A 21,821-nucleotide genomic window follows, 5' to 3' on the forward strand; every position below is an offset into this window, starting at 1 on the left:
GACTTGCTGAAATGGCTTATTTTTAGCACATCTTATTTGAATTAATGTCCCAACTTTGAGCAAACTGAATACACAAATACACAAAACCAGCAAGAAAATTAAGAAATCAATTGAAACACTTAAAATCTTTATTAAAATCACAATATTTGATGCTTTGATAGTTCTAAAAGTCTTTGCAAAATACGTCTTTTTTCTTAAAGTACAAGTTTAAACAGGTACTATATTACTAGTAGATTTTTTTTAAGGGAATTGTCAGTTGTCTCTCTATTTTTACAAATATCTAATGTACGAGAACTTCTCTGTATAAATATCTTTTTGGGGTCAGATATGTTGAGAGATACTTAATAGTTTTGAGAATGTTTTGTCTTTATTACAACACTTCAAAAACTAAAATCTAACCAATTAAAATGGCTTGAATTAAAGAAGTTTTATCATGATGTGAGTCAGTTTCACTTAACAAGTAAAATGATCTACCAGTGGAACAAGACTTTTTGTACTTAAAATACACCATATTTATACTAGTACATTTTGCAAGATAAAAAAAATAACTCTTTGCTCTTAAAATAAGAAACAAAATCCAATGTTGCTTGGATTAAGAAATACAAAGCCCATTTATTTATTTATTGGTGGATAATTTTACTTGTTTAATTTGAATCTACTCAAGTGAAATGTTCTTTATTTGAGTCACTTTAATGTACCTTGATATTGCTTTTCGCAGTGAACTAGAGTTTCCTTAGTCAGTTACATCCATGTTCAGACCCTGTGCAGAGGTTCATCTGCTGTTTGGACACAATGCTTTGCCAGTGATTGATTTTTTGTTTTGCTTCATGTCCTGTTAAAGTGGCAACAGTAATGGATACCTCACTCATCAGATTATGAGATGTTACAATTTCTATTTGACCTTGGGGCAGTTTCTCTATGACCCATCAAAGCTTGTGGGCAAACTGACAGAGACCCTTCTGTAATTCTTGAGCTGAGAACTTGGTCCTAACTGGAGTATTAGAATCCGTTTTACAGTGGGGGTTTTGGGCCAAAGTTTTGTTGCAGAAATTTGTTATAAATATCAATTTTTGTTCAAATTTCCAATGAATGTCTATATTTGGAAGAAAGACCAAACCAATCTAGTCCCCTAAAGAGTCCCCAATCTTATAATAAGCGTAATTTCACCGGAAAACATATATTATAAAAACAAAACAAAAACAAATAACATATATCTCAACACATCTCAACAAAGGTACACAAAAGACAACAATTAAGAAATTTACAGCTTATACCAAGGATGTCCAGGATGCTATAATTTCACCCAGTTCACACAATTCATTTTCAACACAACATGCATGAATCATTTTTAGCTTGATATATTATTTAATATGCCCATTTTCAATTTGTCAGTGGCTAAAAAGATTTTGAAAGAATAAGCTCTGAAACCAAGTCTTAACCACATGAAAACGTTTATTTTTAAATTCCCATTGATCAAAGCGTGTCATTGTCTGCCCCTGTAGTGCTCTCAAATTAAGAGCGCGCTGGTGAAGGCCATTAACCAAACATAATCAGATTGTGCCTAATGTTATTTGTCTGAAATAGACCTGAGAGTTTCCATGCTGTGGTGGCGGAGAGTGGGTCTGCCCTTGGGTCTGTCCCTCTGCTTCAGGACTGCTGACTCTGAAGAGGAGGAGAGGAAAAGCTGGCATCATGCGTTTGGTGCAGTGTGGAGAAAGTCACCTGTTTCACCTTAAAAGTCCAACAGCCTAACCACAACCATGCTACTAAATATCTGGTATGGACAAACAAATGGCCACATTATGCTATTTTCTCATCTATGTTATAATGTTGTTTCCCCTTCAAAAACATACCTGGAGTTGTGTTTTGTTTCATTCACACATATTTAACACACAGAGCCTGCATATTTACTCTGAGCTCTTCTTTCACACAGAAAACACTGTTCAGCCTTGTGATGTCATGTGGTAATACAAGAAGTGCTCCACTGTGCTTTTAAACTCCATACACCTTCACTAGAATCATTTGGATAATTTAATTTACTATCATAATACTCAAATTTTAAACTGGATTTTAACACTAAGGAATAGACTCGATAGCCTGATTCATCAGCCAGTCTCACTTTGTGGAAACCGTCTGACCTCAAAGCATTACATTTAGTTTGCTCAATGGTATGCAGGTACTTTTTTATTCAACCAATTGCTGCTATTTGGTCGTGACGTATGTAATGCACCAAATCCCGTAGGAAGAAGGGCAATAACATCTTTCCCCTTGACAAAATTCACCATACATTCTCTGTGTTCCGGCTTTAAATCCTTGATTTCGAGAATCGTTGCCAACACAGAATGTATGGCTTCCTCTACATCCATCTCGACTGCTTTGTTTACTGTTGTGCTGAACCACAAAAGTGACCCAGACAGGTGCTTAACAGCTCTTCACTGATTGGCCGGTGTACAGTCTACAACTTCCAGGGTTCTTGCAAACCGTCTAGTGTTTTCCGATTCCTGACTTAGTCACTGGAGAGAGCAGAGGCACTAGGTGGCGCCAGCCTGGCTATAGACTTGATACTTCGATGATAATAAAAAAATTATTTGGACAATCCTTTGAAAATTCTTGTTCTTATATCTATGTAATCCCTCAGTCATTCAGGTAGGTTCCACAGTGGTCCATGGGTCTATACTTGTCTATGTGGTCTTAGACTTGTTCTGATACAGCTCAAGATCATTCTAAAGCTATTTCTAAATGGTTAAATTCTGTCCTGTGATCGAGACTTTTTTGGTATCAATACCTGCTCAAATCTAGTTCTGATACTGGCTTTAGTATCAATTAGTATTTGATTTTCAATACTTTTGACAACCTTAGTCCCATATATGCTTACTGACTGATACTGATCATATCTTGTACATACGTATACAGGACTGCTGTCTTCAAGTGTTAATGGTAATTTGCTTTCAAAAGATCAATGCTCTTCACATTCAAGGGCTTCTGTCTTCTCCGCTGGGGCATGTTGCAAAAAGACTGGAAATGAACTTGAGTTGATCTCTTTAAGTGCTTGTAAATTCAATCTGAAAGTACTAAGAGACTGTCTCATCTCATTAACTCTGCACTTGTTTTACATGGCCTGTGCTTCCTTCTTATTGTTCTTTATGTAACTATAGGTTGTACTTGCTGCTGCTGGAGTTTCTGGAGAGTTTCTGCCTTTTCACTTATGAAGCTGCTCCTCTCTCTTCTCTGTATATCAAGTTGTTTTTGCTCAATATTAACAATTTTCAAAGATATTGCAACGCATTACTTTTGTGCCGTTTAAAGTTTTAAAATTGCACTTTTCAAAAGCCCTGGAGCAGGTCAGAATCTGCCTAAGTTGCATTACAGTGAATGAGATGGGAATTCCATTGGACCCAGAAGCAAAGAATGAGTGATGACATTATCCTTAACTCTCGCAGAGCGTCTGCATGGAGAGAAGTAGTTTCATAGTTCATCTTTAATTTAAAGGTTGTAAGGAGATGTATGTTTGGATTTTTTTTTGTTTCAAATTGTCCATGATAGCATTATAGAAATGCAGCAGTTTTGTAATTATGATGACCAAAAAAAGAGAATGAAAATCCATTAATTGTAGATGTGGTGGGGCCAGCTAAACATTAGTCAGTGGATAAAGAGGCTACCTCGTTATCTATTGGCTGCTAGGTTATCAATCAAACTCCCTACGTTTCTAGAGTAACTGACTTGCTTGTGCACTGGCATTACGTGGTTTACATACATTTCTCACGCATTCCACAGATGCAAGATGCTGTTAAATCGCCCAACGCAGCAGTTCTTAGTAGCTTTTTGGAACTGTAGCTTCCTTGCAGTTAGCATAAAGTTTGTTGCAATGTAAGACAATAATCTAGGAGCAATTTGCCGCAAAAGAAAGTCAGTTTTTGAGGTTGCTGAAAGAAGAAGAGAAGGGGAAAAGGAGCAAAGCCAAACTGAGGTGATCCTTGGAGATTCTTTCCAGTGATGGTGTGCACTGAAGCAGACGAGTTATGACAAACATGGCAACATCTCTAGCTTTAAAATGTTGGTATTTACTACAATTGTTCAAGCCACAATGAGCAGATTTAATTCAATAAGTTAAGTAATCGAATGTATATGTTTCAATGGTCTAATTCATTGTTATGTTTTCATCTGTCTGTTGTGGTGTTTGCGATTTGGCGAGTGCTGTTTAGGGTGAGAGAGGAGAAAGTGAAGGCCGTGGTTTATCTGCTGTTGTAAATCGGATGAGGATCAGCACCTCTCAGACACTGGGGCCAAACTCACTCAGACAAACTGCTGCTCCGCACACGATTTGTGGCGATTAAAGAAAGTCCTGACGTGTCCCGGGATCATGCTCATAAATCAGGATCTGTTTAGGAAAAGTGACATAATCTGGCACATATTATAGGTGTTTAGTTTGGGAGTGAAAATAATCCCGCTACAAAGGATGAGCAAGTGTTATTTTTATACTAGTCCAATGCACGGATTAATTTAAAAGTTTGTAGGGTTGGTTTTGTTTTCATTATATCATTCACAATTTTCAGTTGTATTTTATTTATTTGTTTTTGTTAACAAATAAAAAGGCTACTATTAATTTCGTGAGTGTAAATGGGGTATTCTTTTAATCAATTAAAAACTGAAATTTGTCCAATTTATTCCTCCAAAATCTGAACTCTGCTCCAAACCACATGCTTCTTTGGATGGGCATCTGACTTAAATCCCTTGCCCAATAAAGTGTGCACAAATTATAACTTGTACATGTGCTGTATTGATGTTTGACAGTCAATTTTTACTCAAATTTCAATGATGGTATTGATGCATTTCACCTTAGGCTATGAGGGAATTAAATCCAATATATGCAGGTTTCTCATTAATATTTTAATCTAATCCTCACATAATGGGAATCTTTTTTTCTACATCTGTGACCCTCGAGACAACAAGGTGAATAATTTTAGCTCCATCTGCTCTGGTAAACGAGAGGGGTTCAGCTCATGACAATGCACCAAATATTCATCATATACAGTACAATACGAAGCCAGGAAATAAAATACCCATTAGACAACATGCAATACTGTTTAGCTCTGATTCACTAGTCTTTATTCAAACATGCAAGGGGTATAGTTATTTTAGGTGTGAATAATTTTGAGGTTCTGTAGCACTAAAACAACCATTTGCTTTGCTTTTGTTACTGTTGTATAAACCATCACTATCTTTCTATCTGTTTACGTCTGTGAGGATTTGACCTTTGACCTCTCAAGATGTTCAGTCTGAATTCTTTCACTTTTTTATAATTTCACTATACACTCGGGGAGCGATTTTGTATGTTAATTTGTATTTTCTACTCATATGTTAATTTGTATTTTCTACTCAATAAAAACGGTTTACTTTTAAATGTGCTAAATATTTAATTTGAGAGGGAGCTTTTCCTTTCCCTCCCCTCTCATGTTTCCACATATAAAGGTCATATACAATATACATCAAACACTTTTCTTGTATCCTCAAATGCCCGGTCACAATACAAGAAACGCATATTTTAAAATCTCTATATAATTTAAAACATTAAAATAAGTGAGTGAAACATTACTTGCCACATACAGTATTCTGTGAGATCAGACTAAATTGGATTAAACATACAGTACATTAGCTATACAGTGTCTGGCTTGGGGCTGTGTTTCTTCATATAACAGTGCTATTAGCTAATGACTTGATGTTTTTTTATTAAGGCGAGTGCATTAGAGGCAGGAAACCGGAGAGACGGACAGATTAAGAGAAATGTCAAGGATGTTGAACAAGGTCTGCAGACTTGAATTACATCCTGCACATCGACAGGTCAGCTTCTGTTCACATGTGAAATATTACAGCTCAGCATATCTGTAAACATGATTTAACTTTAAAGGGCCCATATTACGATATTTTCTGATCTATGTTGTAATGTTGTTTCCTCAACATTAACATATCTGGAGTTGTGCTTTGTTTCAATCACACAAACCCTGCATATTTAGGCTGAGTTCTTCACTCACACAGAAAAAATGTGCAATGTGATAATACAGGAAGTGTGCACTGTGTTTTGAAACTCCATACATATTCACTAGAATCATTTGGATAATTTCAGCCCTGGAATTGCCAATCTTTACTGAACAAAAGGTAAAATGTAGCTGTTAACTTGAAAACTAATGCTTCACAACACCACAAGGTAGAACAGTACATTTTGAGCTTTGGAAATATAGACAGAATAATAATGCGGGTTTACTCAAACATGTGTGAATAAAACAAAACACAACTCCAGGTCTGTTTTTAAGCAGTAACAAGATTCTAACATGGCTTAAAGCTCACAAGAGGAAAAAAAAAGTGTAATATAGGACCTTTAACTGATATTCAATTGTGATTAGATTTTGATGAAATAAGAAAAGACAGAAAGAAGAACTGCATGCATCTCAGAAGATGTTTGGGGTCAAAAATACATTAGGCCTCATGGGGACCGGATATTAGCCTGATTCATCAGCTGGTTTCACTTTGTGAAAACTGTCTGACCTCGCAGCTAAGGATTTGTTTGCTTGGCGGTAGGCGGGTACTTTCTTTAACCAATCATTGCTATTTGGTCGTGACATATGTAATGCGTCACTAATAGGGCTAACTGGTATATTAAGCTTTTCCCAAATCCCGTAGGAAGAAGGGCATTAATGTCTTTCCCCATGATAAAATTCAACAAGCATTCTCTTTGTTGCTTTAAATCCTCAATCTTGGGAATCGTTGCCAACTCAGAATATACAGCTCTTCACTGATTGGCTGGTGCCCGGACTCGCACTTCCGGGGGTTTTGCAAACAGTCTATTGTATTTAGATTCCTGACATAATCACTGGAGAGAAATGAAATGGAGGCACTAGTGGTGCCAGCCTGGCTAACCAGATATTTCCTGCAGACAACATTGTATTACCTAATTTCAGACACTGCAACTACAATGATGATTGTAGGCATTTTTAATTTGACTGCAGTTAATTTGCAGCTCTATCAAATATACAAATCACACTAATCCAATGGCAATTTATTATAAGCCTGATATTGCCTAAAGATGCATTATGCAACTTGTTTGAGTGTCCATCATCTGCTTGTTTCTATGGACACGTCACACTCTGCCTGAAATGATCCATAGTATGACATTAAACAGCTCTAATTTACATTTATTTAATTATATTTTGTATCTTGGTCTGGTGTCCATAAAGATAGAAATGTTAATTATCATGGGGTGAAACATTCCCAAGAAAGCAATAATATCTCCGTGAAGACAAACATTTGACGGACCCTCCACCAGAAAAGTTTTGCATTGCACCTTTAAGTTATTGTCTCTGTTTATTTCGTGCATTCTGTTTGTCTAATATAAGTACTGTCCTCATGCTCTATTAAGCAGCAGAGTTATGCAGGGGCTGACTTTTATTGACAAGCCTCTGTGCTCGTCTGTGGGGGCGAGCCATTCTATCGAACTTTATATTCACCAAGCCTGCCTCACTCATAATCATGCCACTGTAATATGATGCACTGGGAGGGGTCTTATAAGTGATAGTTCATACTAAGTTACGAAAGGGTTACAGACTTAAAAGAAACTGTACCATGACTGAAATCTTGCACACAAATGAGAAGGTAATTTTCCATTGAAATATATAGAAATGTTATAAAGAGGGCGTAAAGCTGCCTGTACATAGAGATCAAGTTGTTCTACATCAGGGATCTGCAACCCCCAGGCCGGGGACCAGTACTGGGCCGTGGATCATTTGGAACCTGTACCCCATGTGGACTGTCCCCCCTACCGTATGTTATTGCGGGCCGCACCTCAAAACCAGAACGAAACCAGGACTAAACCAGGACTAAAACAGGTGTAAAACAGGTTTAAACCAGGACTTAACCAGGACTAAACCAGGTCTAAACCAGGTCTAAACCAGGACTTAACCAGGACTAAAACATGTCTAAAACAGGTGTAAAACAGGACTAAACCAGGTCTAAACCTGGTCTAAACCAGGACTAAACCAGGTCTAAACCAGGTTTAAACCAGGACTTAACCAGGACTAAACCAGGTCTAAACCAGGTCTAAACCAGGACTAAAACATGTCTAAAACAGGTGTAAAACAGGACTAAACCAGGTCTAAACCAGGACTAAACCAGGTCTAAACCAGGTCTAAACCAGGTCTAAACCAGGACTAAAACATGTCTAAAACAGGTGTAAAACAGAACTAAACCAGGTCTAAACCAGGACTTAACCAGTACTAAAACATGTCTAAAACAGGTGTAAAACAGGACTAAACCAGGTCTAAACCAGGACTAAAACATATCTAAAACAGGTGTAAAACAGGACTAAACCAGGTCTAAACCTGGATTAAACCAAGACTAATAACAGGTCTAAAACAGGACTAAAACAGGGTCTAAAACAGGGTCTAAAACAGGGTCTAAAACAGGGTCTAAAACAGGTCTAAAACAACCCCGTCCTGTCCGCACAATATTGTCAGATATAAGACCGGTACGTGGTGGATAAAAGGTTGGAGACCACTGCTACACTGTTGGTGTAGGTCACTGATGGTTCATACTAAATTACTAAGGCTAAAGACTGAAAAGAAGTTGTGGTTGAATTCTTCTATAAATGAGAAGGTATTTTGCCATTGAAATATGCAAAAATATTATGGAGAGGATGTAAACCTGCCTGTACTTTGAGAACAAGTTGTTCTACATTGTTTCATTTCAAGGATCTTATAAATGATGGTTCATACTAAATTACTAAGGCTACAATTTGAAAAGAAATTGTACGGGTGAACTCTTACAAATAAATGTGTAGGTATTTTGCGATTGAAATATGCAGAAATATTATGGAGATGATGAAAAGCTGTCTGTACTTTGAGATCAAGTTGCTCTACGTTGTTTCATTTCAGTAAGTAAGGGGTAATGGTGCACTTCACAGGAAATTCTTCGTCACCTATATAACAATAGAAAAGTTACAGAACTGGATTTGAAGCAGTGGCTCATCTTATTCATGAGTGGCACTTCCAAGCATTAGCAACAAAAACAATCCACAATATTTAAAACAGGTACAATAAAACAAAATGTGAGTCTATATTGGAGATGTTTCTTTGTTGTAGCGGGAATGTACAAGAAGAACAAATGCTAAAACTGTATCAGATATATTATAGATAGGGATCTAACAATAACCATAACATTGTGATATCGTATAGTCAAAGTTCACACAATGATATCGTGGACCATCACAATATATCGAATTACAAGTCTCTGCTTAAATGAAGAGTTACAGTGCAGCAATTGCTAAAAAAAGACAGAGGGAACTACATAGACCATGATCCTTTGCATCATTTCAGTGTCGACTACATGAAGAAATAACAGTTCTAAGCATTTTTAACTCTTAGTTGTTTGGATTAAGTCTTGTCGAGGTATTTTAAGAGGAAAAAGTAGCATATTAACAGTTTTGATAGCCTTCACAAAATATTGCAATAAATATCATACCATGAGACGTATATTGTGAAAATATCGTACTGAGAGATTTGGATATTGTTACATCCCTAATTGGAAGCCTCCTCGCCATATCGGGAGCTTTCCCATGATATTGCAATAAATATCGTACTGTGAGGTTCATACCCTGGCAATATCGTATCATGACTTGGATATTGTTACACCCCTAATTATAGATCTCGCATATTGTTATTGGCCTTTGACTCATTCTACTAATACAAAAGAATGACTACTTTGTTGATCCACCCTGACCTTTTCCAACAAGTTTATTTAAAGGTCCTATATTACACAAAATGTATTCTGATGAGCTTTAAGCCATGTTGCAATCATGTTACCTCATTAAAAACATGCTCAAACAGGTTTATTAGTCTGTCTACATCTCCAGATCTCAACATGTCATGTAGTTAACCTTTTGTATTTAGTTTTAGTAGAGATGGTCAATTCCAGGATTCTAGTGAAGGTGTATACAGTTTAAAAACACAGTTGAGCACTTCCTGTATTACCACATGACATCATAAGGTGGAACAGAGTCACTTTGAGAGAGTAACTCACCCTAAATATGCATGGTTTCTGTATTAAACATGTGTGAATGAAACAAACATCTCCAGTGATGGTTTTAATAAGAAATGAACATTATAGCGCACACAAGAAAAGAGCATAATATGAACCCTTTAATTTAGTTTTCCTTTATTGTCTTTAGTATTGATTAGGGGTGTAATGATATCCAAGTCTCATGATATCGTCATGTTATGAACCTCATGGTACGATATTTATTGCGATATTTTGCGGACGCAGAACTGTGAATATGCTACTTTTCCTCTTAAAATGCCTTGACAAGACTTAATCCAAAGAACTAAGACTTAAAAGTGCTTAGAACTGTTATTTCTTCATGTAGTCTGCACTGAAATAGAGCAAAGGATCATGGTCTATGTAGTTCCCTCTGTCTTTTTTTAGCTGTTGCTGCACCATAACTCTTCATTTAAGCAAAGAGACTTATAATTCGATATATAGTGATGGTCCACGATATCATTGTGAGAACTTTGACGATACGATTTCACAATATTTCGGTTACTGTTACATCCTTAGCATTGATATTTCCTTATTTAAAGCCAAACTTCACTTTCTTGTGAAGCCAGCACATTTAGCCTTTGAATTTGCATAATACTGTACTGTTTGGGGGGTGTGGTTCGCACATGCCTGACATTTAGTATCACAACCTCACAAAGTCCAGCTCCCGTGTCAACTCTCATTCACTGTTTTCAGTATAAACACTAGGCAATGTACCAGCACCAGGCGCATTAAAGCAATACCCTATTAAAGCTGCCTGCCTGTCCCTCACTACTCCACTACACTGACTCAGCAGCATGTGCAGGAGGCAGGAGGTGAGGGGGGGCAGGGGGGCGGGGCTTCAGAGGACGCTTGTGTGATAAGTGGCTGCTGTGGTAGAAAAGGGAGGGCCTTGCAGGCTGGGTGCACTGGTCGGACAGGTCTGCGAAGAGAGGGAGCAGCACTGCGTATAGCTCCTTCACTGGGGAGCAGGGAGCGAAGGATGAGAGAAAGTAGGAAAGACATGAAAAGAGAACGAGTGGGAGGTGTGAATGGTGTATGGATTTGGCAGCAGCGAAGGGAGGAGAGGTAAGTGCAGAAACATTTAGATATAAAGTGTGAAAAATGCTATAGGTGTTTTCAGCATTGACAACTATGATCAAGGTCTAGCGTGAATGTACAATGGGTTGGTATGAATGTAACGTAGTAGTTTCATCCAACACTATTGCAGGTGCCTTATCCATCTATTTTTAGCTGTTGTACATCTGATACAAAAGCTAATAGGTCCATGTGCTTCTGTACTGGTCTGGAGCAGGTTGCACAGTGAAGGCAGGGATGAAAATGTGTTTTTTGCATCCTATTTCATTGATTTATAGTGTATGGATAGGTGGGACATAGTACATAGGTCTATATTACACTGATGACAAATGACGACTTAAGCTTAATTTTCATATTTTACTGTTTGTTGGTTCAAACTGTGTAATGTTTTAGCATTTATTACTGTTGAAATGTATTCTTACATGATATTATTATGTTCATATTATTATTTTGAGTTGTTTAGTATTTATTTTGCAAGCTAAAGTTATGGCTGAATTTTAATAAGAATGTATAAAAAAATGCTATGATTGATGACACATGGAGGGTTATATTTAACTGTAATTTAATCAAGACAATAGCGTGTTGTGGTGAAGCAACACTATGAGGTAATGTGTACAATTTTGAATGGGAATATGATTGCACAAGTGTATTAGAAAATGTATCTCTGTGGATATTGTGGGGGGGAATGTCGGCACATGTAGAACCCAGTTTTATATGTGTCATCTGCAGTAAACAAAGTCATGTGACCAGTTTTAAAGCAGATCTACAGCTTCAGATAGAGCAGAGGTAATAAGAAGAGTGGAGTGTTGTATAGGTGGCTTGTAATGTAGTTACCACTGATTGATTGTTACTGGCAAAACTGGTTTGAAATTGTAAAATATGCAACGGATACTATAGAAGTGATTGACTGTCTGACTGAGAACAGTAAATGAGAATTGAAATTATTCTTCAGTTTTTTAAATAGTAACGGTGCAGAATATGAGGAAGCAGGACAAATGTGTAGCTAAATACAGTGGAGTGTCCTACATATGCGTGTACTTTGCTCTGTCAGCACACAGATGTGATAAGAATATGGTGTAAAATGTCATTATAATTAATTTATTGAACAGCAATAATGGCTCTGATTAAAATGATCCTATCTGATATTATCCTACCTTTCAAACTTGATTTTATGTGTGCTTTAATATGCCCCATTAAAAAGCTCAAAATGTATTGCCATGACATTTTGTAGCTGTTTTTTTTCATTTTAGCAATCCAACAGAAATTTACTAGCCAGGCTGGTGCCACCTAGTGACTCCGCTCAATTTCATTTCTCTCCAGCGATTAGGTCAGGAATCTGAATGCACTAGACGGTTTGCAAGAACCCCAGAAGTGTGAGTCCGGGCACCAGCCAATCAGTGAAGAGCCATACATTCTGTGTTGGCAACGATTTCTGAGATCGAGGATTTAAAGCCAGAATAGAGAGAAAGTTTGATGAATTGTATCAAGGGGAAAGACGTTATTGCCCTTCTTCCTACAGAATTTGGGAAAAGCATTACATACATCACAACCAAAAAGCAGCGATTGGTTAAATGAAAAAAGTACCTGCCTACCATCAAGAGAACAAATTCCAATGCTGTGAGGTCAAACAGTTTCTATGAAGTGAAACCAGCTGATGAATCAGGCTAGAAATCTACCAAAACATACTACATATGTGAAAAGACAACAACAACAACAACAATAACAACAACAACAACAACAACAGCTTGTTCCAGTTAAATTTTAGTCATCATTGGCAGCATTTTAAGAATTCATTATGAATGACACTAGGCCTGTCATAATTACTATATCAACAAAAAATTGAACTATATATTTTTAAGATCAATATTTATCTTTGCACTTCTTGGGAATTTGTGGCTATTATTTGGTAATATGACAAGACATAAGCCATAAAAGTTTGAATGAGTCACTTCTGACTCATTACAGATGCAAAACTGTTTCATTCTGCTGTTTAATATTGTGCATTTAGAATAATTTTTTGTGGTTTAAATCTGCTCTTGGGTTTTTGTGTCAGTGGAATAAATGAGTTTCAGTATTATTGTTTATCGTATAACTTCAAGATAAACCTGACATTCAGATTTATCATCTTCAAAACATTTATAATTTTCTGTAATTTTACATATCATTTCTAGCCGATAATATAATAATACACAAGCTCAGGACTAGTCTTAAATCCACTTTCATATGATTGGATCCTCCTGATATCTTTATGTCTTTATGGGCCATTCTCAATCACTCATGCACCAAATGTAGGAAACTCGAAAGAGGAGGAGGGCGGGGGCATCCCATCTTTTCATGAGCATCCTTTGGTCTCACTGTGTCTCTCTATGAGTCAGACTGCTCTCCTCTTTTGTCTAATCACTGTGAAAAGTAAAAGCTTTTTTTTCCCTCCTGATCAAATGTGTTTTTTTTTTAACAGCAAAATATCACTTTGACACTAGCTCTTTTGTTCCTTCCTCTATTTCTTGGTGGTTAATGATAAGGTACAGTGGAAGTGAGTGAGGGCATAGCGGGTTTTAACTGTGTGTGTATTACATCATCTGGTGCTCGCTGTGTGATGTGTATTAGCCATAGGAAATCAATAATTACTATGATCAATAAGGAAGTAACGCAGCGAGGGACAGCTCATGTTACAAAGTGTCCATCCCTCGTCCCTCATTAAAGATGCCTTGTGTAACTTTTCTGGTGAAGGGTCCATCAGATGTTTTTTTCCATGGAGATGTTATTGCTACATCTGGAATGTTTCACCGTATAGTATTAAACCTTTCTATCTGCATGGAGATCAAACCAACCCAAGTTACAGGTGAAATCTGTGGAGAGGCAAGCCCACTCACAGTTAGAATGTCTGTTTTAGTGTGGAGCTCCACTCTAGACTGAAAACACTTGACCTCCACTTTTATAGATGAGGAAGTACGTCACCTCCACTTTTATCCAAACCGGACCAGAGAGTTTTTTCTTTTTTTAGTGCAGCTCCTCTCTAGAACAGAAAATATTGATTAAATAAGATTGTGTGTAGTGTAGTTTATAAAATGTTTTAACGTTCTGGAATTAGTTCGCACGTATATTTGGAGTCCGATTTATAGGGTCTTTTGCTAAATTATTAACTATTATCTGGTGGGGACAAGGACCTCATAACGAATAATGCAACTCCACTGATATTGCTTAGACTCTTATAAAATAACCTCCCTCTGGTTTTTCGGCAAATCACATCCTGTAGCCTACAGGCCATGGGTAACAAATTATTTGTCAGAAAATACTTCACTTTCTGGTCAAACAAACTTTTTTTTTTTTTTTAATTCTCATGTTTATTCTCCCAATGATTAACATCATTATACACTTGAATAGTCCCACTAAGATGAATAAATACCCCTTTTACAAGTGGGATCCATAGATCTATTAAAATAGATATAATATAATAGGTTGGATCTAGCTGGCCAAGACGGCAGTATCCGTTGGAGACATTTTTTTTAGAGACAGCACCTTATAAAAGTAAACAGTTCACATGAAAATAAAAATAAATGTATTAAAAACTCAACATAAAAACATATTCACATATAAAAGGGGCAATTTCACAGCTCTAATATATAGGAATAAATTAACTAATAAACTAATAAATAAACAAATAAAAATATATATATATATGCCCAATGCGCTGGGAAAAATTTCAGGTCATTCTTCAAGTGTGTTATGTTTTGTTTTAGCTTAAAAGAGACAACATTAGTCCGTTCAAGACATATGTACTTCCTCATTTATAAAAGTGGCGGTCACGTATTTCCGGTCTAGAGTAGAGCTCCACTCGCCTCATACTTCTGCAGCCAGACCCTTCTCCTTTTTCTAGGCATTTTTGAGCTATAAAGCCACCTGTAAATAGATAAAAGTAAAGTTTAATGTCATACTGTGGAACATTGCAGCCAGAGCAGTGACATCTCCATAGAAACAAGCAGGTGGCGGATCCCAAACAGAAAAAGCTACACAGTGCATCTTTTAGATAATACTTCTTCTCAATGTGTTACTTACTACCTTAGCTTAGCACGCTCTGAAATTATTGCTGTACCAAGCAGGAGCTAATATTAGCCTCTCACACTCCAGTTGAACGGAGAAAAGAGAGCTAAGATTAGAGCTGCTCCATAGACAGGATTTAATTACCTATGTGATGTGCCCGCCCCCTCCGTGTGCGCGGGGTTATCTGTGCACGCCTGTCACATTCACCTGTTTATAAAGCTCACGTTTAGGACGGGTCTATCACCTGGAACACGTCCACAGGCTGAGTCATCCTGGACGAGCAGCTGTGCTCTGGTAGTGATGATGAAGAGGCTCAGTGTTGGCTCTTCAAAACGTGTCAGGAAACTTCGAGCCGCTTCTTTTTGTGGATTAGGCACAACAATGACGTACTCTAGTGTCTAGTGTTATGGTAAACCTCTCACCTATTTGAGTTTATAGGGTTTTTATAGTTTTTGATCAAAATTTGCATAGATGTGAAAACCTAGATTTATGTTTTTGATTAATGAGTAGGTAATTAACTGGATTGATGTGGACATAAACATCTTTAATTAGATTTGCAGATCAAGAAGGCTAAAAGGTTGTACAACTGTTGTGTCCTTGGACATTTTTTTGAGTGTTTGATAATATATATTTGGGATATAGTGTGCCAAATTCCACAGAGGCAGTTTATCACCACTGGCAGATATGTAAGAAAAATGAAAATGATCTAAACCAGTGTTTCCTAAACTTTTTTTCTGGGGATCCATATTTTAAAAGTCACAAACCTTTGCGACCCAAGTCAATAGACATTATTCATAAATCACAAAATAAAAGTGGATTTGACCATTATTGAACATTAATGAGGATATTTTACTGTTGACTGAGTGATCGTGTCTCTGAACAATTAGTATTACTCAAGTTTTAAATGAAAAACAGTAACTGAACCAGCAATAAATGGATCCATAAGTCGCCTGTTTGGACGTTAAATATAGCCCATTTCTTTTTCTTTTCAACATTCATATGAACCAGCAATATTGGAACAAAATTGTCAATAAAATAATTACAAAAAGATTAGAAATTATACAAAACATTTCTAATGAGATAGGTGGGCCTGTCTGTGTTTTTTTTAGCTTGTTCCAGTCCGGAGTGCAGGAGGAGAGTGCAGGAGCAGATCAGGTTACCCCCCCCAAAAAAAAAGTCTCTTGTGACCCACCTGAGGGCCGCGACCCTGTCTTTGGGAAACATTGATCTAAACAATCACCATGAGGTTACAGTAGTAGTTACTGTTGTGGTGTCAACTACTGTATAAATTGTTTGTTAGAAAAACCTCTGAGGGCAGAAGGACTGCTGACACATGTGCTTTAGTCTGTTTGATCACTGGAGCAAACATGGACGGCTGCTGGTGTAGATCAAACTGTGATGGCTCTTTAAAAGTGCAATGCTCACTACTTGTCTCCAAGGAGATGTTATTGCTTTGCCTGGAATGTTCCATGGTACGACATTTAACATTCATATAGCATTTCTTCATTACAGGTGTTGTTATTGCTCATGAATTCAATAATTCTCTTTGTGAATAGGGGTGACTCTCCACAGATCTGAACTGTAATGTAACGTTGTGCTGTAACCTGCTTGTCTCCCTTGTGAGAGATTTTTAATCTATGCTGTGGAACATTCATTTCCATGGAGACAAGTAGGTGACGACCCTCCACTAAAAATGTCACGCAGTGCACCTTTAAAGCCCCAAAGCAATATGTCTCCAGTAAAAACAGCATAAAATTATAGTCATGGTGAGACACAAAAGTTTATTTATTTAACATTTCACAACAACAAGCGATTAGTAATTGAACATGAATATGCAGCTCATATAAGATGACATTATGCGACCGCTGCAGTGTAAGTCAGGGTGGCAGCTGGTGAGTGGTAATTGTTTGCATTGTTTTTTCTGGCACAACAGTGAGCTCCACCTGAAAATTGGCCAAGTTGGATGTATTTACAGCCCATGGGCTTGAAGACAGTCGTAGGATTGTAGAGAAAAGCTCCATTTAACACTAGTACTGTTAACAAGTGAGTTAATTGAGGTGTAATGAGGGGGTAATGAGGTTTCCAATCATCATACCTTGATTATGATTGCTCTGTTAAGTCTGTCTATGTCTGAAGAAGTTGACTGGCAATGTCTGAAGTAAAGACTATTCCATTATTGTATTATTTTGAATACATTTTTAAACATATGTTTTATTTACTTTTATTTTATTTTCCTAAACACTAACAATATAACAACATTTAGTGCCTTTCCTTTAGATGGTGACCGCATTTTTGGGGGTTTAAAAATGTCAAAATCTGAAACCACCCTCCAGAGTGGAAAAGTTGAATACACTCCGCCCTAGCATTTCTGTCTACACTGCCCAAGACGCAAAACTCTGGTCAGAGCTGCTCACATTGTGTACGCGTTTACGTCACATACATCATCACCTAGCCACCTGGCATGCATACCCAATCGAATTCCACACAGTTTTGTGTCACCGTATGCACGCAGATTTCCTCCCGAAAATGCTCATCTAAACGTGTATTAAAAAGTGAAGATGTGACACCAATTTTGCGTCAGTCCGTCATCATATAAATGTAGCTTTAAAGGGCCCATATATTACTCTATTTTCTGATATAATGTTGTTTTCTCATCAGAAACAAACCTGGAGTTGTGTTTTGTTTCATTTGCACACATTTAACACATAAACCCTGTGTATTTAGGCTGAGTTCTTCTCTCAAACTGAAAACAATCTGTTCCACCTTGTGATGTCATTTGGTATACAGAAAGTGCTCCTCTGTGTTTTTAAACTCCACACACCTTCACTAGAATCATTTGGTTGATTTCAGCCCGAGGACTGCCAGTCTCTACTGAAATTAACTTGAAAACTACCACATCGTGACATCACAAGGTTGAACAGAGCATCTTGAGCTTTGGAGATGTGGACAGACTAATAATAATGGATTACTCAGACGTGTGAATGAAACAAAACAAAATTCCAGATTTTTTTTTTTTTCATAAGGGTCAATTTTGCATAATATAGGACCATAGAACTATAATCAAATCTGGAAGATGGAAGACGATGGAAGATGAAGATGATAGAAGATGAGGTTGACGGAAGATGAAGATGATGGAAGATGAATTACTTCCTGAATCCTGGCCTTGCGCTGGAAAACGTGTGACGTCAGAAATGTGCAGTTCTGACCAGTCAGAGCGCTCGCTGTGAGAGCAGAGATAGCGCAAGCTCAGAGTGGGGCTATGCTATTTCTTACAAAGCTGACTTTTATGAAAGCTGTCGATGCCCTGTCAGTCGAACATGGGCTATTCTTTCTGGGCTGGAGCTCCCGGGAGCTGCAGGACCTATGGAGCAGCCACTAAGTGATCTCACTCGCAGACCGAGGGGACGTTTCTTATCCAGTTCTCATTATAGATCCATGTATAGGATCTTTAATCATTGCTGTTCACTACAAAAATAGTAAATTTTCTCCTCTAAAGTCTGAAGTCCAAACCACATGCTTTCACTGTCACTGAGGACTGTCTGAAAAAAACAAACAAAGCATATCATTGACAACTGAAATGACTGATTCTCCCTCTCTTGATTAAAATTCCATTAACTACACAGTGATACTTTGAACTTTCTCTTCAGCGCTCAGTATTTTCCACAACAGACAGAATTTGTTTTGGTTTTCTGCTGGTCTGTTACCGCATTGTGTTTCTAGCAGCAGTCTGGCCCTTTGCCAACTCCTCTCTGTCCTTCACATACTCTACACATCTCCCTCCTGCTCCTCCATCTCCTCCAGTCTTATCTAACACTTTCTCGACATGCTTCAATCTCTCACTCTCACTGTCCTGCCAAGCTGTCGTGGCATCATGTATTATCCCATACAGGCGTCTTCTCTATGTACAATCAATGCAGTGTTGTCGTACAGAGCCATTTTTGATACATGATCTCTTTTTTTTTTTCATAATTTTTTACGCTTTAACTTGTAACTTGTCCAGGTGGCTTAGAAAAGTTACACTGCACCAAAATAAACCATACAGAAAGTCATACACAATATAAAAAAATAACAAAAATAGATTATATACATATACTCACACAAACATTCTTCTTTCTCTTTCTTTTTCTTTTTTGTCCATAAACTCTTGACACATGATCTTGGTCAGATCTTTGTCTCTAGTCTGATTGAGGATGGTGCCAAGTACTATAGTCGTCATACAGTAGTCATTGTGGCCATTCTCACACTCTTTAGACAAAAGGAGTCTGTGGAGTAACAACTAGTGAGAAAGGCCTATTTTGTAAAAGGTGCAGCCGCGGGAATCAAATGTGTGAAAATAACAATAAAAGTGTGAATGGGAAGGTATGAGCAAATTTGAGTGTTACTACGAAAATCAGAAGAGTTTGACAGGCTCATGACAACTGGGGATGTCAAGATTATTCCATTAATCTATATCTGTAAAAGTAATAATATCTGTAAGAAATAAAAAAAAACCCATAATTGCGACAAATTGGAAAACAAAATTTAGTTATTTCAGTTCAGGAAGAAAACACTTCACATTTAAATTAAAGACACATTGTGTAACATTTCTGGTGGAGGGTCTGTCACCAGCTTGTTTCTATGGAGATGTTATTGCTAGGGCTGGGTATCATTAAGAAGCTGCCGATACGATACATACCTCGATACATAGGCCATGATACGATACATATCGCGATACAGTGCACTTTCATTTCGATATGATATATTTCAAAATGATTCAATATGACTCAATAAAAAATAAAGGCCAAATCATGGCTATTATACCAAAAGTCTTTGTTAAACCACCTTTTGTGCAAAGTTTATATGAAACAGAAACATTTTAATAATCAAAACAGTGAAAATGTCAAATATGTTGCATAAAAGAGTTTCCTTCCATTAAACAAGCAACGAAATGTAGCACTGTAACAAAGCAATTGAGTAAAATATACCAAAAAAGACAGCAGCCCATGATATCGATACTGTATCATCACATTAAACGATACGATATATTGATATTTTGATATTTTTGCGCACCCCTAGTCATTGCTCTGCCTGGAATGTTCCACAGAATGACATTAAACAGCTCTAATTTACATTTATTCAGTTACAGGTGGTTTCATGGCTCAAAAATACATAGAAAAACAGGCATTCTGACTGTGAGCGGGAGTCGCCTCTCCACAAATCTTACCTGTAACTTAAGTCTTGTTTGGTCTCAGTGCAGATAGAAAGGGTTAATACCACATGAAACATTTCAGACAAAGTAATAATATTTTACACACAGTTACACAATGTACCTTTAACTTAAAAGTCAAGTGTTGGCTTCCTTAGCTGATTAGGTCACATTAATGTTACTATATCATGTACAATGTTTGATTTTATAATGCTAGTAAAGTAATGATAATATACAGAAGATCACAGGAGTGAAAGAGAATTTAAGATTTCCCTGTTATTTGGTCATGGTGTGAATAATCATGAATAATCACGATGCTGCTGCTACAATTATTGGAAAATACTTGGAAACAAAAATGTATATAGTGACATGATTACAGTAAAACAAAAAAATAAAATACTGCTAAGATGAAGTCTCAAACAAAATCACAACATCAGAGTCAAAAAGGCAAAATACTTCACCATTTCCAGCCTGGTCTCTCTCAAGTTCTCTTTGTCCTGTCAACTTTGATTTTCAGCAAGCGTTTCTCCCTGTCACCATACGGCACCTGCAATCTGCTGCTGTTGGCAACCGTCACAAGTTTAGCATCCTCGGTCTGGTCTCTTCACTGCAGCTTTGTTTGTGTGGGGAATCTACAACAAGACAGTTACATTATTCCTCTAGTTATTAGAATGTGTGCAATTATAATGGGATTGGTTTAGGAATTCTATCTTGGCAGGAATTTTATCACAGTTTTAAGCGAGACAGTTACATTATTATTGTTCATATTACAACATATGGTTTAAAGTATAGATTGATAGGAATTTCATTCCACTTGATTATTGTATTTATTAGTATTTTACAGTCATGTGGTATAACACTGTGACCACAAATTTTTTTAGGGTAAAACATTTTTTGACATGATTGAGACAGTTTGATGTAACTTGAAGAAGACCATCAAAGTTGCAAATATTCAACAAAACATTTAAGATATTTGCCTAAGACAGACTAAGATAGAAAACAAATCTATACATAAGCGAAAACGCATACAAAAAATACATATATATGAGAAACATGAACAAATGAACAAATAGTCGACCATATAATCTGTATCAACATTTTGTGTAGCTCATACCAGGCTATTGTGAAAGATTATTTACATGTACGTACCGTGAAGAAGATAAGATCTGTAATAATATCTGTCTAAATTATATGCCTTATTATCAAATTATTGCGTATTTTATCCTGCTTCCCACATTTGTTTATTTACATGTGTTGTACCACTGTTAAAAATACCATTATTATTTCCACTGGATAATTTCACTTCTCCCTTGTAGCCCAGGCAAATCAATTTTTAATTACTTCACTAAATCCTCTTTGGGCTGACGAATGGACTCAGAATTGTTGTCATTCTTGCTCTGTCATCACTTTGTTTCAGTCGGAGAAGAGGAAGTGAGGG

The 21,821-nt window shown here is 37.0% G+C and overlaps 1 protein-coding gene across 1 annotated transcript in view; it reads left to right on the forward strand.

Annotated features, from left to right (window-relative positions):
• The first annotated feature begins 11,018 nt into the window (after positions 1–11,018).
• Positions 11,019–21,821, forward strand: part of LOC110154356 (PH and SEC7 domain-containing protein 1-like) — a 60,665-nt gene continuing 49,862 nt past the window's right edge. The window contains exon 1 of the mRNA XM_055150284.1: positions 11,019–11,148. The gene's annotated coding sequence lies outside the window, so the exon portion shown is untranslated. The remainder of the gene's footprint in view (positions 11,149–21,821) is intronic.

Source organism: Boleophthalmus pectinirostris, unplaced genomic scaffold, assembly GCF_026225935.1.
Source record: "Boleophthalmus pectinirostris isolate CB_2022bp ecotype Guang Dong unplaced genomic scaffold, ASM2622593v1 HiC_scaffold_14, whole genome shotgun sequence".
Lineage (NCBI taxonomy): Eukaryota > Metazoa > Chordata > Actinopteri > Gobiiformes > Gobiidae > Boleophthalmus > Boleophthalmus pectinirostris.